Below are 15,813 nucleotides of genomic sequence, written 5' to 3' on the forward strand. Positions count from 1 at the left end.
CGAGCTCCGTTAGGAACTGGCAGTCTCTACCTTCTGCTCCAGTCAACCCTGAACCATCCCACCTCCACTTCAGCATCCTCCCTACGCACTTACTATGTTCTTCAACTACAATCCGTGCTCACTTTCTTCTGGAGTTCAGTACTTGCCATTTTCTTTCCCTGGTAAAGATCCTTAGATTTCCCCCAGCTAATTTCTGATCACCCCTCAGGGTTTGGTGCAGACATCATTTTTCTGAAAAGCCTGCCTGGTGTCCAGGACTCAGTTGGGTGAAACTTTTTCCAGCATTCTGCCCCTTAGGTAGCAAAGGGATTTTCTGATACTTACTAGTTTACCCTGCTGGCTAGGTTTTTAGTGTTAAGAGGGGCAGACATCTTGCTTTCTTTGGGTGAATACCATGCCTGAGAGAGCATTTAATTTATAAATGAACTTCAATAGACATTTGAGTACATAAATGAAAGCTATGTATGGAACTTCTTATAAGAGTTCACAACATGAAGCAAAAAGAAAAATGCTACCACTGATCTCCAAGAAAAATGAATTGCTTAGGAGAAATACAACTATTTCTGGTATTGAGAACAAAAGGGAAATTTCTCTTGGATCTTCATAGAAAGGGCACTAATATACAATAAGCCAGACAGTACGAAAAATGAAGGAAATACTAATCTTCATGGTCACTCTTAATTGACACTACTCATCTTTAACTAACTGAAGGTGGCGAGGGTGGGCATCGTGACGATACCTCTTTTCTAGTTTTAAATAGTTGTCAAATGGCATTGACCATTGCAGTGCCGTTCCCTGAAAAATATTTGTGTACTGATTTGCAGGTGATTTTCTGAAACCAAACCTGTGCTGAGACCCTTTTAAAGGAAGCATTTGTCTAATGTGTCACTGTTGAAGAGCAATGATTCTTCTCATTAAAATGTGCAATTATTGCATAGGATCATCTAAAGAAATATTTCACGACCATGAAAATGTAAAAAGACTCATAAGAAAGACACATAATGTTATCTTGTGATATGTTTTCAAGGCCATTATCAATGAAAGTATATTTTTCTTTTGAGTAAATTATAGATTCTTTTGTTCTAAAAGTAGAAATGAAAGTACTCTTCCTTTTTTGTTTTTAGAAAACCACTGGTCAATTGATTTTCTCTCCTTTGGGTTACAGATAGGAGATAGAAGTCACTTCCTGTTTCCATTAGGCTGCTAGAGTTTACCTACATTTTTTTCAAGCCCTGGAAAGTTCACATCCACATTGTAATGCCGGCTTCTCTTCAGGATCTGTTTCCACTTTCTCCAGGCTCCAGAGGGAAACTTCACCGTAGCAACCTCCTGAGAACCTCGTATTCAGAATAAAAGGCAGTGAGGTGAACACTGAACTCAGAGTTACTGAACAGACACGGCTTTTCATCCAAATTGTTCCCTAAATTGCTGTGTAAACCCAGTCAAGACACATCATCCTCTAGTTCTATAGAAGGTGAAGCTTGAATTACAGGCTTTCTAAATTTCATTCCATCTGCACTATACTAGGCTATGGGACGCTGTGATTTATAGAAAGAACCTCAGTTCTTTCCTCAGAATTTCTTCCAGGTTGGTGCAGAACTGGCACTACACACCTCTGAGCTTTTAAGACCAGTGAGCACTGGGTTATATTAGCACTTGTTTCTTTTTTTAGGATGAGACGAAGGAAGGATAAAATGAAGGAAGGAATATACTTTGGCTGTCAGAATTTTTACTGCTGCTGTCACCTACTCACTGTACCATGTCTTGGTCCAATCTGGCTCCAAGACATTTTCAGAGATAGCTTGATAAATCAGAGTCATTCTTACATCCAAAGTATATTAGGAAATAGGTAGAAAATGTTCAAATTTGAAGGGGAATAGGGATGGGGGAGGAAGAAAGGAAGGGAAAAGAAAAAAATAGAAAAATAATGAAAACAAGGAGGGGAAATAAGGAAGGGAACGGGGGTTGAAGGGAGAAGAGGGGCTTGAAATAGAAAGAAGAATCAGGATATACTGTGCACTGGCACAAATTCCTTATGTTGAGTATGTATCTACAATGAACCAGTACAATTAACTTTAAAAAAGATGATACAAGGAGAGGTCTGCTGAGGTTCCAAGTGCCACATGAGCTTGATTCCCACTACAGAAAATCTGCCAATTTAAATTTACACACTTAAGATCCCAGAGCATTTTGCACCTTATTGGGCTGAATGGGAACAGAAATAAAAAGAGAAAAAAGAAAAAAAAACTTGACCTTAATTTGTAAATTGATGGTTATTGGAATAGATTTGGCCTTGAAAATGTACAGTATCAGGGATGAGAGTGCTATTTACTCTTGCTCAATGAAGTTACTCCCTAACTGTAGAAACCATAATGGAATAGATTAATTGAATATATTTCATCTTTAGTAGTACTCAACAACGTAAACTATAAAAGTACAACAATCTCCAAAAACTATGAATTAAAATATACCTGTAACGCTATATTGATTTTCAGCTACCTTCCTGAGATAAAACTTTCCACTCCATATCTCTCCACTCCATATCACCTAGGCCACGGTTACTTTGGAAATTTACTTCTGCTTCTAGCACAACAATCATGAACAGTTTTAAGAACATGAAGATATCAAGGTAAGAGAAAAATATTCCTCATTAAAATGCCCCATTGGTCCAGAGCAGTTTATGGCACATAGTTTTATTTCCTAGATCTAAAGTTTGGATTGATGAGGATAAACAATCACTTGGGTAATCAAACCCATTAAATCATATAACAATGCCAATTTACACATCCAAGTACTTCATAGTTGTTTAAATTAGTAAGTTTTGCAGGAGATAAGACCTTTCAAAGTCCTTACATGTAGGCAGTACCACCTAGGCCAGAAGCACTGGCCTTAGCTCTCACTGAGATGGTAGAATAAAAGTAATAAAATACTGATATTTGACTGAATTATCTCATATCTGTGCTTTAGACAGAGAAAAAGCGGACAGAAAGTACTCATATTAGGAGGTTTTGGTACTAATTCTAGGAAAAACAATCTCCTATCATGAAGAAGCATGGGTTGGTAGAGGTACAGAAGACGTGGGTTCAATCCCTACACATCAGAAGCCATGATGGATCTAGAGAATTGGTGTGTGACATCTGAGGTTCCATCTACATTAACACGAGGTCGATGAAATGGACAGAGGACCTTTTATGTTCATTCATGCCCTGAAACACTTCCTATATTGTGTGATTTCAACCCATCTTTCAAACCTTGCATCCGTGGTGCCCTTATGATGTTACTGAATAATAATAGAAGAAGAATACTGAGTAATAATAGAAGAATATTAACCAGGGTAGGCAAAATCAGGGAGGAAAGTCCAGAGCTCTGTATCTCTGGTGGACCCATGAACTATGTTCCAGAAATGTTAGAGGCCATGAAAGCAGAACCAGGCGTGAAGAGCCCCTATGCAGATCTAAATGGAAGTGGAGGTAATATCCTTGGTGGTTGGACTAGATGGCATGTGAGACAGGCAGTCCAGAATCACTCTAGATTTTCTGATCTGAGCAACCGGAATGGAGTTGTCATCTGCCACACTGAAGAACACTGTAGGAGAGACAGCATGTGCTAATGCTGGGCTGGTCTTGTGACATACACTGTGCATCTTCCATATCTGTCCATGGCTTGGAGTAGTCACAGCACCATCAATTCTCTGCTTTTAAAACGCTCCCTTCAAACTGACTTTCAAGCCATCTGTCCCTGGTGTCACTTCTAAAGAATAAAGCAAGCCTACAGAAGTAGAAGTAACCAAAGTGAAAGACATTCAGCCCAAGTAAAACATTGACCTGTGTGACTTTCTTTGGTAAGGAATTTCAGGGCAATGGTAGGGTTGCTCTTATGAAAACCCAACTGATCTTTCCTCCTAAAGTGAACTTCAATTTGAATGATCTTCAAAGCAGTCACGGACTTTTGCAGGGTTTTTGCATACACTAAAACAGCAGTTTGGCTCTGTGGTATTTGATTATAAACTGTTCCAAAAATAAAGCATTGGCGATCTTAGTGTACACTATTTACATAAATGGCAAAGCCTATTGGGGCTGTGCAGTGCGTGGTTCTGGACCTGATAATTTCATTTAGAAGACAGGTGGAGAAAGTGAATCATAAATCTGTTTAGGCAGGGATTGGAATGAGGAGCCACACTGTGTATGCTTGACTGTAACATTTGTGAATAACAGAGTAGATAAATAAAAAGTTTAAAAGTTCCACAACTCTCTAGCATATTTTAATTTAGTCTTCTCTTTGATCAGAACTATGTAACACAGGCATCCCTAGCTGCAGGAATGACTAGGATTTTACTTTATTTTGTTTTCTTTCTTGTTAGCTAAGGACATTGATCTTCCAAATAGAGTAATCTTTTTTGGTAACAAAGTGAAGAATAGGCGATTTCCTAGAGAACCAGCACTAGCAGTCTGACATATATGCTGATTCTTACATATGTAAATTTACTGGGTTAGCTAGTTATTTTCTTTGCAAAAAGCATTGAAATACCAGCAGTGAATTCCAGTTAGTATTTGAGAAATTGCCAGTGAAGATACTTTTTAATACACAGCATGTTTTGTTGCAGTGAAAGGTAACAAAGAGCAAGGTGGGCCACTGAGTTTTTATTCTTTGTTTTCTTTTTAATGTAGAATGGGACCTTGGGTCTCTGTGGGACCATGTTTGACATTCCCTTAGAACGAATGTCTTATTGTAATCTTTTAACAGTCCACTAACTGAAAATAATTCACGGTAAATGGCTAAAAAAGATAAATGTTTAAACACACTTACTCTTTCCTAATAGAAAATGGAAAATGCATTTTAGTTACCAGAATCACCATTACTCAAGATATCTTTGAACATGTGACATATACAGAATTCTCAGAACAGAATGTTGATATTTGCTACACAGTAAATTTATCATGCCACTTAATTTTTCTATTCTCACCAAGTCCTGTGATAATTGAGAAAACAAATTAGAAGAGTTTTTTTCAGAAACTGAAATCAGAGATAAAGAAATTATTCAAACATTTTAAGTAGGTCAAGCTGGACTCAAATAATGATCTTTAGCTTGGTGTACAGGGTGTGATAAATACAGTGCAAGTTTACATTTATAAAAATGATGATGGTGAAAGACACTTGACCATTAATCCCTCTCACAGTAAATACTACCCCTAGTTTCAAACTCATTTCATCATTCTTGCCATTTTCTGCAGCAATTTTGGAATTCATCTGTACTGAGTACTGTCTCTAATTGTGTTGCCATGGCTGCGTTGATATCCTGAATTGATTGAGAATATATCCCCTCCATGGTCATTCTGACTTTAAGTAAGAACCAAAAGTTCATCACCACATCTGGTGAGTCAGGTGAGTGAGGACTCACCTGAATGCTTTTATGAGGCTGCCTTTCCTTTGATAGCACGTGGCAGCAGCGTTCACTGTCTCTTTATTATGCCTTATAAAGACAGAAAAGAGCCCTTGCTTTAGAAAGTGACAAGAACAATGGGATAAGATGGGGTGAGTGTGTTCCAGTGAGGAGGAACATCATGAGGGAGATTAATGGCAATGAGTTACCTACTGTAATCAATTTTCTAAAGCATTATTACTCACTCTATATTCTGATCACACCCTCTACATCATTTTGAGGAGCAAAATGCATATTTTCGGCATAATCTCCATTGCTGTGCTTCTCACCTTTCCTCTTTATCCTCTGTCTTCTCCTGCCTGTGAGGATACAGCAGGAAAGAGAGTGTCTTCTGGCCTCTGGCCCCTCATCTTTCAAGACAGATGCCAGTTGATAATTTATGTCCCTCTACATTTCTCTATGACATGCATTGGAAAGTGTTTATATTGGTTTCTTTTTCAGTGAATGCTTCTCCCTTTAGGAGTACTCACTGGTCCCCTTTCCTGTCTGATGAAAACATTCTAACCTGCGGCTGTACACATATAATCATTTCTATTTTTGGAAAACCTTATCTGTGCTCCTGCATCTGTTTCTTTTTCTTTCATTATATTAGCTTATCATGACAACATGACATTCGTAGTTTATCTTTTGAGCCCTGATTGGGATTGTGTTAACCTGTATACCTTGCTCAAAACACTGTATTCTTTGGAAACCACCTAATGGAAAGGACCCACTAATGCACTAAAGATTGACACACTAATTGTTGATCCGTTGGGAAAACAGTCAGGGGGTGAAGGGTGTGAATTTCTCTTGTTTCAATAGTAGCAATCAAAACTCTAATTAAAATTAGGCACTCAATTGCTTTCTAAATGATTCTGGTGACTTCATTAATCTCCAGTGATGAGTTACCTCTGTAATATTTAATATCTTGACAAAGCAAGGCGCATATTACCAAGCACAAATCAAACTTCTGCCTGCCTTTTGATATTTCTGGACACCAGGAATCCATCGCTTCTCTTGTATGTATGAAGGTCAGATTTTTAGACACAGTTCATGTCCTAAATAGGCCGAGCACTTGTCTAACACTGCAAACTCCCAGAGGGCGGACACCAGTGGCAGCTATATAATGCATTCTGGTTCACTGGAAGGAGCACTAACAGGGGGTGATGAAGTTGTTCATCAACTCTTGCAGGCACTCGGCTGGAACTCCTTGGATCGGAGGCTCAAGTAACTGCCCTCAGAGATTAGTAGGATCTCTTTCAGCCCTGAGGTGAGAACTGCCCTCTTGTAAGGATTGTGTCTCTAAAGAATGATTTTATTGTAGCACATCCAAAGTTGCTTTCCTCACGTTGCCCTGTCTTTGCAGAATCTGATCACAACCCCATCTCTCTCCTAATCTTTACCCTGGCACTGTCTTCTTTCTTGTGATCCAGACTCAGCCATCTAACTAAATCCCATACATCACTTGAATAACTAAGAATCAAGGCTGTACATTTTCAATGGCCATTTTCTTTACTTCAAAATATTCTTATCTTTAAGGAATCTGTTGTCCACATCCAAATATTGAGAATCCTTTCTTAATGTCATCATTGCCTTCAGCTTCCATATTCAATCAATAACCACATCTTAATTCTTTCATCTTTTTGGCATTTCCCTGTCCTATCCTTTATCACATTTCTGGCATTTTTTTATTAATGACTTTTTTCTTTTCTTCTTTTTTTGGCGGGGGGGTTGGGGGGACTTGGGACCTTCTGCTTGCAAGGCAGGCAGAGGCACCACTGAGCTAAATCCCCGGCCCATTCATGACTTTTCTATATGCTATAGTTGGGTTTGGAATATCTCCCAACGACTTGGTTTCCACCATATGGCTATTAGGAGGAGGGACCCGTGTGATTTGAGGCCTACGGAGAGCGAATTAGGTTATTGGGTGTGGGCTAGAGGAGGGGATTTGGGGACCTTTTTTCCATTCTCTCTGCTTGCTTTCTACCTTTCCTGAAGAGCAGACTTCTCCTGGAACATGTTCTTTCCACATGCACTTTGCTCCCACGGGTCCAAAACAACAGGACCAAGCAATCATGGACTGAAAACTTTGAAGCCAAAAACTAAAAATAAACCTTCCCTCTTTGTAAATTGGTTATCTCAAGTGTTTTGTCACAATGATGGAAATTGACTAATATAATTTAAAGCTTGGTCTTGATACTTCTTAGCATCCCTTTACTTTTCCTAATAATAGTTTAAATACTGTATTTCTGTGCAATCCTCCTCTTAAGACCACAGTCATGCAGGAAGAGCTTCTTTAGACTCCAGTTGTAGGAGTAAATCTGGGAGGACTAATACTGACTCTGTATATTTTGTCCTAGTGATTCAGTTCAAGAGACTAGGACCACAGACTAGACAAAGACACATGGTCTGTTTTGACAGTGAGATGCAAAACAAGTGATTGCTGGGAAATTGTAGTGATGCCTCGAAGCCTGGCTCCATTGACCCCTGTGCAAGAAGCCAGCCGGGGGATGGCACAGAGCCCAAGCAAGAGGAAAGAAGTGGGTTTAGAGGAGCTGCATCGCGCCATCTTCACAGCCACCCTACTGCTCCACCTCCATCATAGGGAGTGATGCATTTGCTTAACTATGGACGGAGATTGGCTTGGAGCTGATCTCAGGTGCAGCAGAGAGCTCTCTGACTATGGTGGTCACCATGGTCTCGTGACTCTGTCATCTATGATCTCAGCCTCTAGAGCCAGCCACTGGCTTTCCGGAGATGATGAGCTTTTGAAACCCCTGCAAACGCATGCATGTGCTCCCTACATCAGCCTCTGGCCCAGTAACCTCTTATTTTCTGCATGAAGTGAACTTGAGCGGTATGAGTCTCATGTGCCAACAGGAGCTCCCATACGACTTGATTTTCCTCCAGTGCCATAGCCCTGCTTGAATAATTTCAGCCCCTGAGATGGAAGAGCATCATTCTCACTCACTGCTCTGTCTTTGCACTCATGACTTCATCGTCTTAGGGTTCATTTGGTTCTCTTCTCAGCAACCAGCTACTTTGAACCTACGTTGTACCCAAATATGTACAATGCTCTGGCAAAGCTCCTTTCTCTCTGTCTTTCCTGGCACCCCCCTGCTGCAAAACCTGTCTGTTCCTCATTAAACCTCTTTTCTCCTTTGTTTCATGCCTCCCTGCTTCTTAACATTCATCACATCATTTTAGTAGGTTATTATAAGCAGTCTCTCCTTCGTTCTTCCCTTAAAGGCAAGGACCATTTCTTACTTATCTTCATATTCTCAAATCCCTAGCATCGAAGTTGGTACGTTGATTCCCTCACAGCATTAAGTCAATGAGCAGAAAGATGATTCAAATTGAGAAGCACAGTAAATATTGGTTAATTCTACAGGTGAGTTAGTGAGGTGACCATTGCCTGATGAAGCTCAGCACCTGAGACTAGAGCTCCAGGTAAGAGAGGTCACAGCAAGTGAGGGGTCCAGGATGGCTGGAGAGAGCAGATGGGGGGGCGCTGCCATCCCAGCTCACTGATCGTCACCAGCAGGTAAAGAGGCTCCTGTTGCCAGCACTTCCAATGATTGTGCAAGAGAAAAGAAAGAAAGAAAGAAGGAAAGAAAGAAAGAACAAAAAGAAAAGAGAGAAGAAACAAAGCAAGCCCGCTCTGCTGGCCAATGTGGTGGACATCACAGCTGTTGGCTAGATGTGCCCATTGCCTGATATCATTCTCTGATTTATTCCAACCTTATTTAGCAGTGAGAAAACCAAGACCAGGACCAAAACAAAGTTTCGCACAAGAGGTCCCCCAATTTAATGTCCGTGCCTTTCCTGTGCATTTTGTGACTCCCAGGCACCTCACCAAGTGCTCTTCGTGGTCTGTAATCTTCCCCTCCTCCATCTCAGGGCCTGCTGGCTGCACACAGAGCGTGCTCTTGTCCTTTGTCCATCAGAGGACCAGGTGCTCAGTGCTCCGTGAGTGGACATGGAAAGGGATATTAGACTCTTGGCATTAAAGCCACCTTCCACATGGGGATGTGGATTCGACCCTTGGGGCACTGAGGCTGAGCCCTCAGAAATTGGGGATGAGGAAGATCCTAAAACACAAGAAATTTGTAATTCACAATCTCTATCGCAAGTCCTACAGTTCAAGTAGAGGAATAATGTTTTGTGTTAGGCAAAGAGGAGAGGGTATCGGATATAGAAGAGGATGTTGTAGTAAGGATAAGTGAGGTTTTTGGCAGTGAGGTTGTTAATGCTGTCCTGGAGGGTTGGTGTGCCATCTCCCCAGGCCCTGGCTGTGCTAGCACAGTGCTCTGCTCTTTCACGTCTGTCTCCCTGCCCACCTCTGTACTCACGAGTGTTGCTGGAGGTCTCTTCTTCAGAGCTCAACTGAGGACTGGGGCACAGAGTCTCCAGATGCAGCCATGTCCTTCCAGTTGGTGTTCTAGAGTTGGAAAAACAAAAAAGAAATACAAGCTACAACAAAAACCAAAAAACCCTCTAAAACAGAAGTCAATAAAAAATACCACGGACAAAACAGATGTAGCTGGAGGTTCTGTGAGCTCGGAAGGCTCCTGTTTCTTTTCTGTAACTCAGGTGAATTCCACCTCCATACAAATCCCAGACAGTTGTAAAAAGAGATCGCTCTTCTGCACAAAGGCAGAGTCTTGAAATTGCATGAAAATTCTCCCTGTCTAGAGCTCTGAGGAAGCAGCTGTGGTTGCACATTTACCCAAACCTTTGAACTGTAGTGCTTGGTCCTTACCGAGCTTGTGAAGCTCATTGGTAATGAATGGCGTGATAACAGTACTATTATGTACCTGCTATGTTCCAGGCTCTTTATGCCATTATTTCCCTGGCTCCTAACAAGCTTTCAGCTCGGTTGTTCTTGTTTTCCATTTACATATGAAGTGAGAAGGACTCAGAGGCTGAGGGACTGAGTGTCACACAGCCAGAATGTGAAGTAACTGCAAATGAGTCAGGCCAGAAGTGACTTTGTAAAACAAGAGTTCTATGTTGACTGCACAGGAAGAGATAGCCAAGGACTCCAGGTCAGAATCCCAAGTTTGAGATGGCTCTGTCATTCACAGACAGCGAGGCTCTGATCATGACATTCGTTTCCTCTGATTCTAAACCAAAAATGGGGCTGATTGTAGCCTCTCTAGTCCCCATTTCACCTTGTTGTGGTGCTCAGTAAAATTATAGTGTCTACATCAGAATAACAGCATAAGTTATGAGTCCTTGAAATTAATTGGGGCATTGTGCTTGGTAGGAATACTGGGACCATTCTCAGCCATTTCCTCTCTGAAGGTGGTTTTTAATAGTTAAGAGCACAGCCTTCAGAATCAGATGTATCTATGTTCCAGTCCTGGCTCTGCCCATTTTTTATAAGCTATTGGAGACAAAATGAATGCTTTTCAAAGATGTTCAAATATGGGAGGGCACATGGTCTCTTAGCCACTTTCCACATCAGTGGACAAAATACCTTTATTTTGGCTCATGACTTTCAGAGGTTTCAGTTTGTAGATGGCTGGCTCCAATGCAGGAGAGGCACGGTGGAAGGGTTGGACCCAGGAAAGCTGCTTACATCATGGTGGTTAGAAGTGGAAAGAGAAGGGAGGAGCTGGGGAGAGAGATGAACCCTTCCAGGCCACGCCCCCGGGACTTTAACCAGATCCCAGCTCCTAACAGCAGGTCAGTGACGAAGGCACCTGTGGATGGGTCCACTGATGACCGCAGTGCCCGCAGGATCCAGTCGCTTTCCAAACACAGGAGGCTTTGGGGGGAAACCGTAACATGGTGAAAGGGAATTGAGGCAGCAGACAGAATTATTGTTGCTAATCAGCTGATGTTGAGATCATCCTGTATTATCTGGGCTTAAAAAAATCAACATCATAACAGCTAATAATAACAGTAATCATAACAGCTTCATAAGAGGAAGAAGGAGGGAGAAGAGCTGGAGAAGAGCCAGAGCCAGAAGGAGATGTGACCAAAACTAAGAGGTTGGAGTGTTAAACATGAGTCGAAGACTGAAGAAGGGAAGCTTGAGCCGGAGGAGAGTCTCTGATAGGTGGAAAAGGTGAGGAAACAGGTTTTCCCCCTACTTTTCTCCTAGATCCTCCAGAAACAAACTCCGTGAGTTTTAGCTCAGTGGGACCCATTCTGGACTTCTGATCTCTAGAACTGTAAGGAAATCTGTTCGAAGCCAGTAAGTTTGAGCCAATTCATTAGAGCAGTCGTACGAAACTTACACTGGCTGTATGACCTAGCACTGATCCCCATCCTCTCAGAACCTTATGTGTAGGGCAAAGTAAATGAAACTGAGTAGTAAAAACCAGCATTATTATTATGGTTAACACCACATTGTCAATGTGCCATAGTTTTAATGAGCCCAGGACTGTGCCTTTATCAGAACTGTGGTGAACCCACATGCTCGATTTTCCTGCTTACCTGGTGCTACCCTCCCTGAATAACTCTGGGCAGAGCAAACTGGCTGACTCACTCCGAGAAGAGCTGAACTCCTTCTGCACATTGCCAGGTTAACCGACCGAGGTTCCTGCCAGAAATATCTGTTGCCTAGTTAAGGGAGCGTTCCCTGCTTTGGGAGCCTAGGCAACTGCTTATGTGAAACTTTCTGGTTTCCTAGGATTGCAAATTAAATGTCAGGGAAGATAGAAATGCAGGAAAAGGCTTCCAAGAAGCAGTGCAATGAATTAGATCAGGAGAAAGGTCTCTGTTGGGCTGAGGAAGCCCTTTGAGAAGCCATGAATGGACAAGTCTCAGATGACGGCATTCACCCATCCATAGTTCCTCACAGATCACACTGAAATTGGCAGGTGTGCTGAATGGAAGCCCTACATCTCTTCTGCGTCAGGTCAACAGTCAGAAGAGGCCAGGTGTGTGTCACTGACAAGTTTGTCTCTTTGAGTTTGACTTCCTCATTTGTAATATGGCACAAATAGAGTAATAAAGACTGCTAATGGCGTTTAAATATGATAATGTTAACTCACAGTATCTCATTTAGACCTCACCAGATCATCACAGGCATTCTGATTTTACTGCTGAAAAACACTGGGGGATAGGGACATTGATTTCCAAAGACTCATCGAGTCAGTGGTGAAAACGTTTAACCAATGCATTCAATCTCCTCATTAAGATTTGACCCTAGCCTGGAGGACTCAATACTGTGAACTAAGGCATATATAACCCGCTTCGCTATGCAATTGTTAGGGTCAATTATGAAGACTGCAGAAAAGAAAACGACAGCACTCAATGGGTTCTGTAAGGTCTAGTTTTCCTCTTGTGCTTCTGGCCTGCCTGATTTCTGTAACAGCACCCCACCACTTCCTGTGTGTTCCCTGACCTTTCAAGGCTGTGAGAGCGACAGACCAGAGCATGGCACTCCTGAGTGAGCCCCAGCAGCTATCCCAGAGTGTCAACACGATGCCCATCCCTCACCCCTCTGCAACTCCCTGTCCACATTATATACATTTTATTCAAGCTCTGTCAGAACACTCACCGTTCCCTAATTGCTGTTCATCTAGACACAGTAGCGTATGTTTACCTGTGTACCCAGAATACTCTTACTCCTTTTAAATGCCAGGTGAATCCACACAGACCCTCAAAACTCAGTGCCTGGCCTAGTGCAACATTTTAAATGAACATTAGATGATGCCTTTTGTGAAATGAGTGGGCTGCAGTAACATCTTTGCCCCAAAGAAATAGTCCATCGTTTGGTAAATGCAGTTGGTTTTCTCATGTGCACAAATCCCTTGCTCCTTGCTTTATTTATTCGTGCAAGCCCCCCCTTGACCACTTCTTACCTCACCTGTATTCTTCTACTTGGTATGTAGCTAAGGTTCTCCTGACCCATGTTCAGCTTCCTTCCTGAATGCAGCATTTTTTCCTCTTATTATACAAAACCTCTCCTGGTCCCAGGGCCTCCTCTTACCAAGGCTGCAGGCTGAGACCTAACATTTTAGATCGTGGGGAATTTTCTTTTGAGAAGCCTTTCCGATCTCTTCAGAAAGAGATCTCTCTTACCTCCTAGGGAGTCTGTTAAATGCTTTATCATGGGCTCTTCTTATTGAGGTGATTATCGTATACCGACTTTATAATCCGATTAGACTGGCCTTCCAGAAGGCAGCAGTAATATTCTTCTAGTTATTTCTCTTTGGGCCTTGTCACTTAGTCTAGAGTAAACTATTTAAACTTCCCTTAACTTCTCTTTTCTGAACTAAAACAAACAAAACAACAAATATAATAATAATATTCTGCAGACTGATGAAGATTATAAAACATAGAAAAAGTGTCAGTACTACACATACATAGTAAGAACTAATATTTGATAGCCAATACTATTATCTTACTTTATGGAGACACTGAGTAATTTCCTTGAGAGTGGAGATGGAAGAATAAAAATGTCAGCCTTGGCTTTCTCCAACCTGTCCAGACACCACAACTGATTCAATATTAGCTGTAGCTTCAGCCCTAACTATCAGGCTGAAAAGTGCATGTTTGCGCAATGAATGTGTCTATTATTGTGTCAGTGGGTGGATCCTTGGAACCTATTAACCCACTGAATTTCAGCCTTCCTTGGCCCATCTTTGTCTGAAGTTTACCTTGTATTCTAGTTGGCTCTCTAGACCTTCTATCAACCCTGCCAAAGATCTTGCCCACACTCTAGTGAAATCTCATCTGAACTTTGCTAAATCTCTCCTCTGAAGGCAAGAGATGGTCTCTCCTAGGTCTTGGCTAAGTTCTGCCCAATTACTTAAGCTATGCCCAAGCAGAGCACAACTCAGCAGACTAGTTTGGTTCTGTAGCCCTGACTCTGTCCTCTGCACAACTATTGGTATTTCTGAAGTCCCAGAATTTCTTAACAACTCATGAATTCACTTGAGTTAGAAGAGGGGTGACTCATGTTTTTATCAGGGTAGAAAACTAATGACAAGGAGCTTGATTCTGATGTTCTGTTCCTTCTTTCCCAAGCCAATTTATGAATTTTGATGATGCATCTATTGGCAAAGGTTCTTCCTGCACTTTAATAAGCCCTATTGCTATGTGCTTAGAGGCTATCACTAGAGCTTACAAAAAAGGGCAGTTGTTTGATGAAGCTTCCCCAATTTCTTATTTCTTTTGAATGCCTGTTAAACATTGAGAGAAGAAAATGTGTTAGCTGAGAGACCTAGATGTTGATAAGCTATTAGCTTGAAAATAATCTGGGGCATCTACTCTTCATTAATCTACCTTGAATGTCCACCTGCTACCTCCAAGGTTGCTACTATTAAAGAAGATTTGTGACATAAATATTCCTATAAGGGCCTTCATAGAAAGGAAAGCAGTAAGGCTAAATTAAAGATGTGAGTGTCCATCCAGGCACACCTTTCCCTTTTCTTTCTAAAGACACTTCGACTACTGCAGAAGGATTTCATCTTTTGGCACACTTTCCACTCCATAGATGGCTTTTATCCAAGGTGCCAGTGGGGAACCAAATTTTGTCTGTGGTCATTGAAATCCTCCTTCACTGGAAAAATCAAGGGAATTTTTTGCTGTAAGCACTGAGTTCCCAAAGACCTCAATAAGTAGCACCTTCAAGTTTTTCCTTAGGAAATTAAATTGAGAACTGGACTATGTGATTTATCATTGATTAAACAGTTCTGTTTGTGCCCCTCCTGATAAGAATGGAGGCAAACAATGAATCATCAAAAATAAAAGACAGACTTGAGTAGCTGAGTGTAAGGATTGGAATGGGTAATATTGCAGTTTTATAAGATTTATAGGACTGTGTTGAGGAACTCTATTTGTAGGTTTTTTTTTTCTTGTACTGGGGATCAAACTTGGGTCCTTGAACTTGTGAGGCAGGCGGCGGAACCACTGAGCTAAATCCCCAGCCCTCTCTCTATTTGTAAAAGTCATCAAAATGTGTGGTAAATGTTTAAATGGAAAAATAAACAATACAGTAAAAGTCATTACCATTAATTCCCCTTAAAACTCTTCCCGTCACTTCACACACACTTGCCACTTTCTGAAACAGTTCCAGAAATCCTCTTTCATGAGTATCCAAACTATGATGAGTGGTGCTGCTGATGGAGAGGCAGATTTGTAAAAATGTTACATTGTGTTTTCACCCATCTTGTCTACTATATGGTGCACCCTGTGACTTCTGGCTCTTCCCAAAGGTAAAATGACCAGGAGAGTTAAATGTTTAGGGTTGAGTCAGGCCATGGAGGCAGCCAGGACAATACAACTGAAGACACTCGGGAGAGAGGATGTGAGAACTGCTTCACAGAGTCGCCAGAACGAAGGGGTGAGTGTTTGGAGCGGAGTACGCTGAAGGGAGGTGATGGAAAAGTACCTTTTGATGCAATTTTTATTAAAAAAATGTAAATATTCAC

The 15,813-nt window shown here is 41.5% G+C and overlaps 1 long non-coding RNA gene across 1 annotated transcript; it reads right to left on the minus strand.

Moving 5' to 3' along the window:
* Positions 1–1,204: 1,204 nt before the first annotated feature.
* Positions 1,205–10,062, minus strand: LOC104848907. Its single transcript, XR_776587.1, has 3 exons — positions 9,950–10,062; positions 9,772–9,860; positions 1,205–1,337 (listed from the first exon to the last, which is right to left on the minus strand). It is a non-coding gene; the product is annotated as an uncharacterized LOC104848907 (long non-coding RNA).
* Positions 10,063–15,813: the final 5,751 nt, after the last annotated feature.

This window comes from Fukomys damarensis, unplaced genomic scaffold (genome assembly GCF_012274545.1).
Source record: "Fukomys damarensis isolate Sample0158 unplaced genomic scaffold, DMR_v1.0_HiC HiC_scaffold_33, whole genome shotgun sequence".
Lineage (NCBI taxonomy): Eukaryota > Metazoa > Chordata > Mammalia > Rodentia > Bathyergidae > Fukomys > Fukomys damarensis.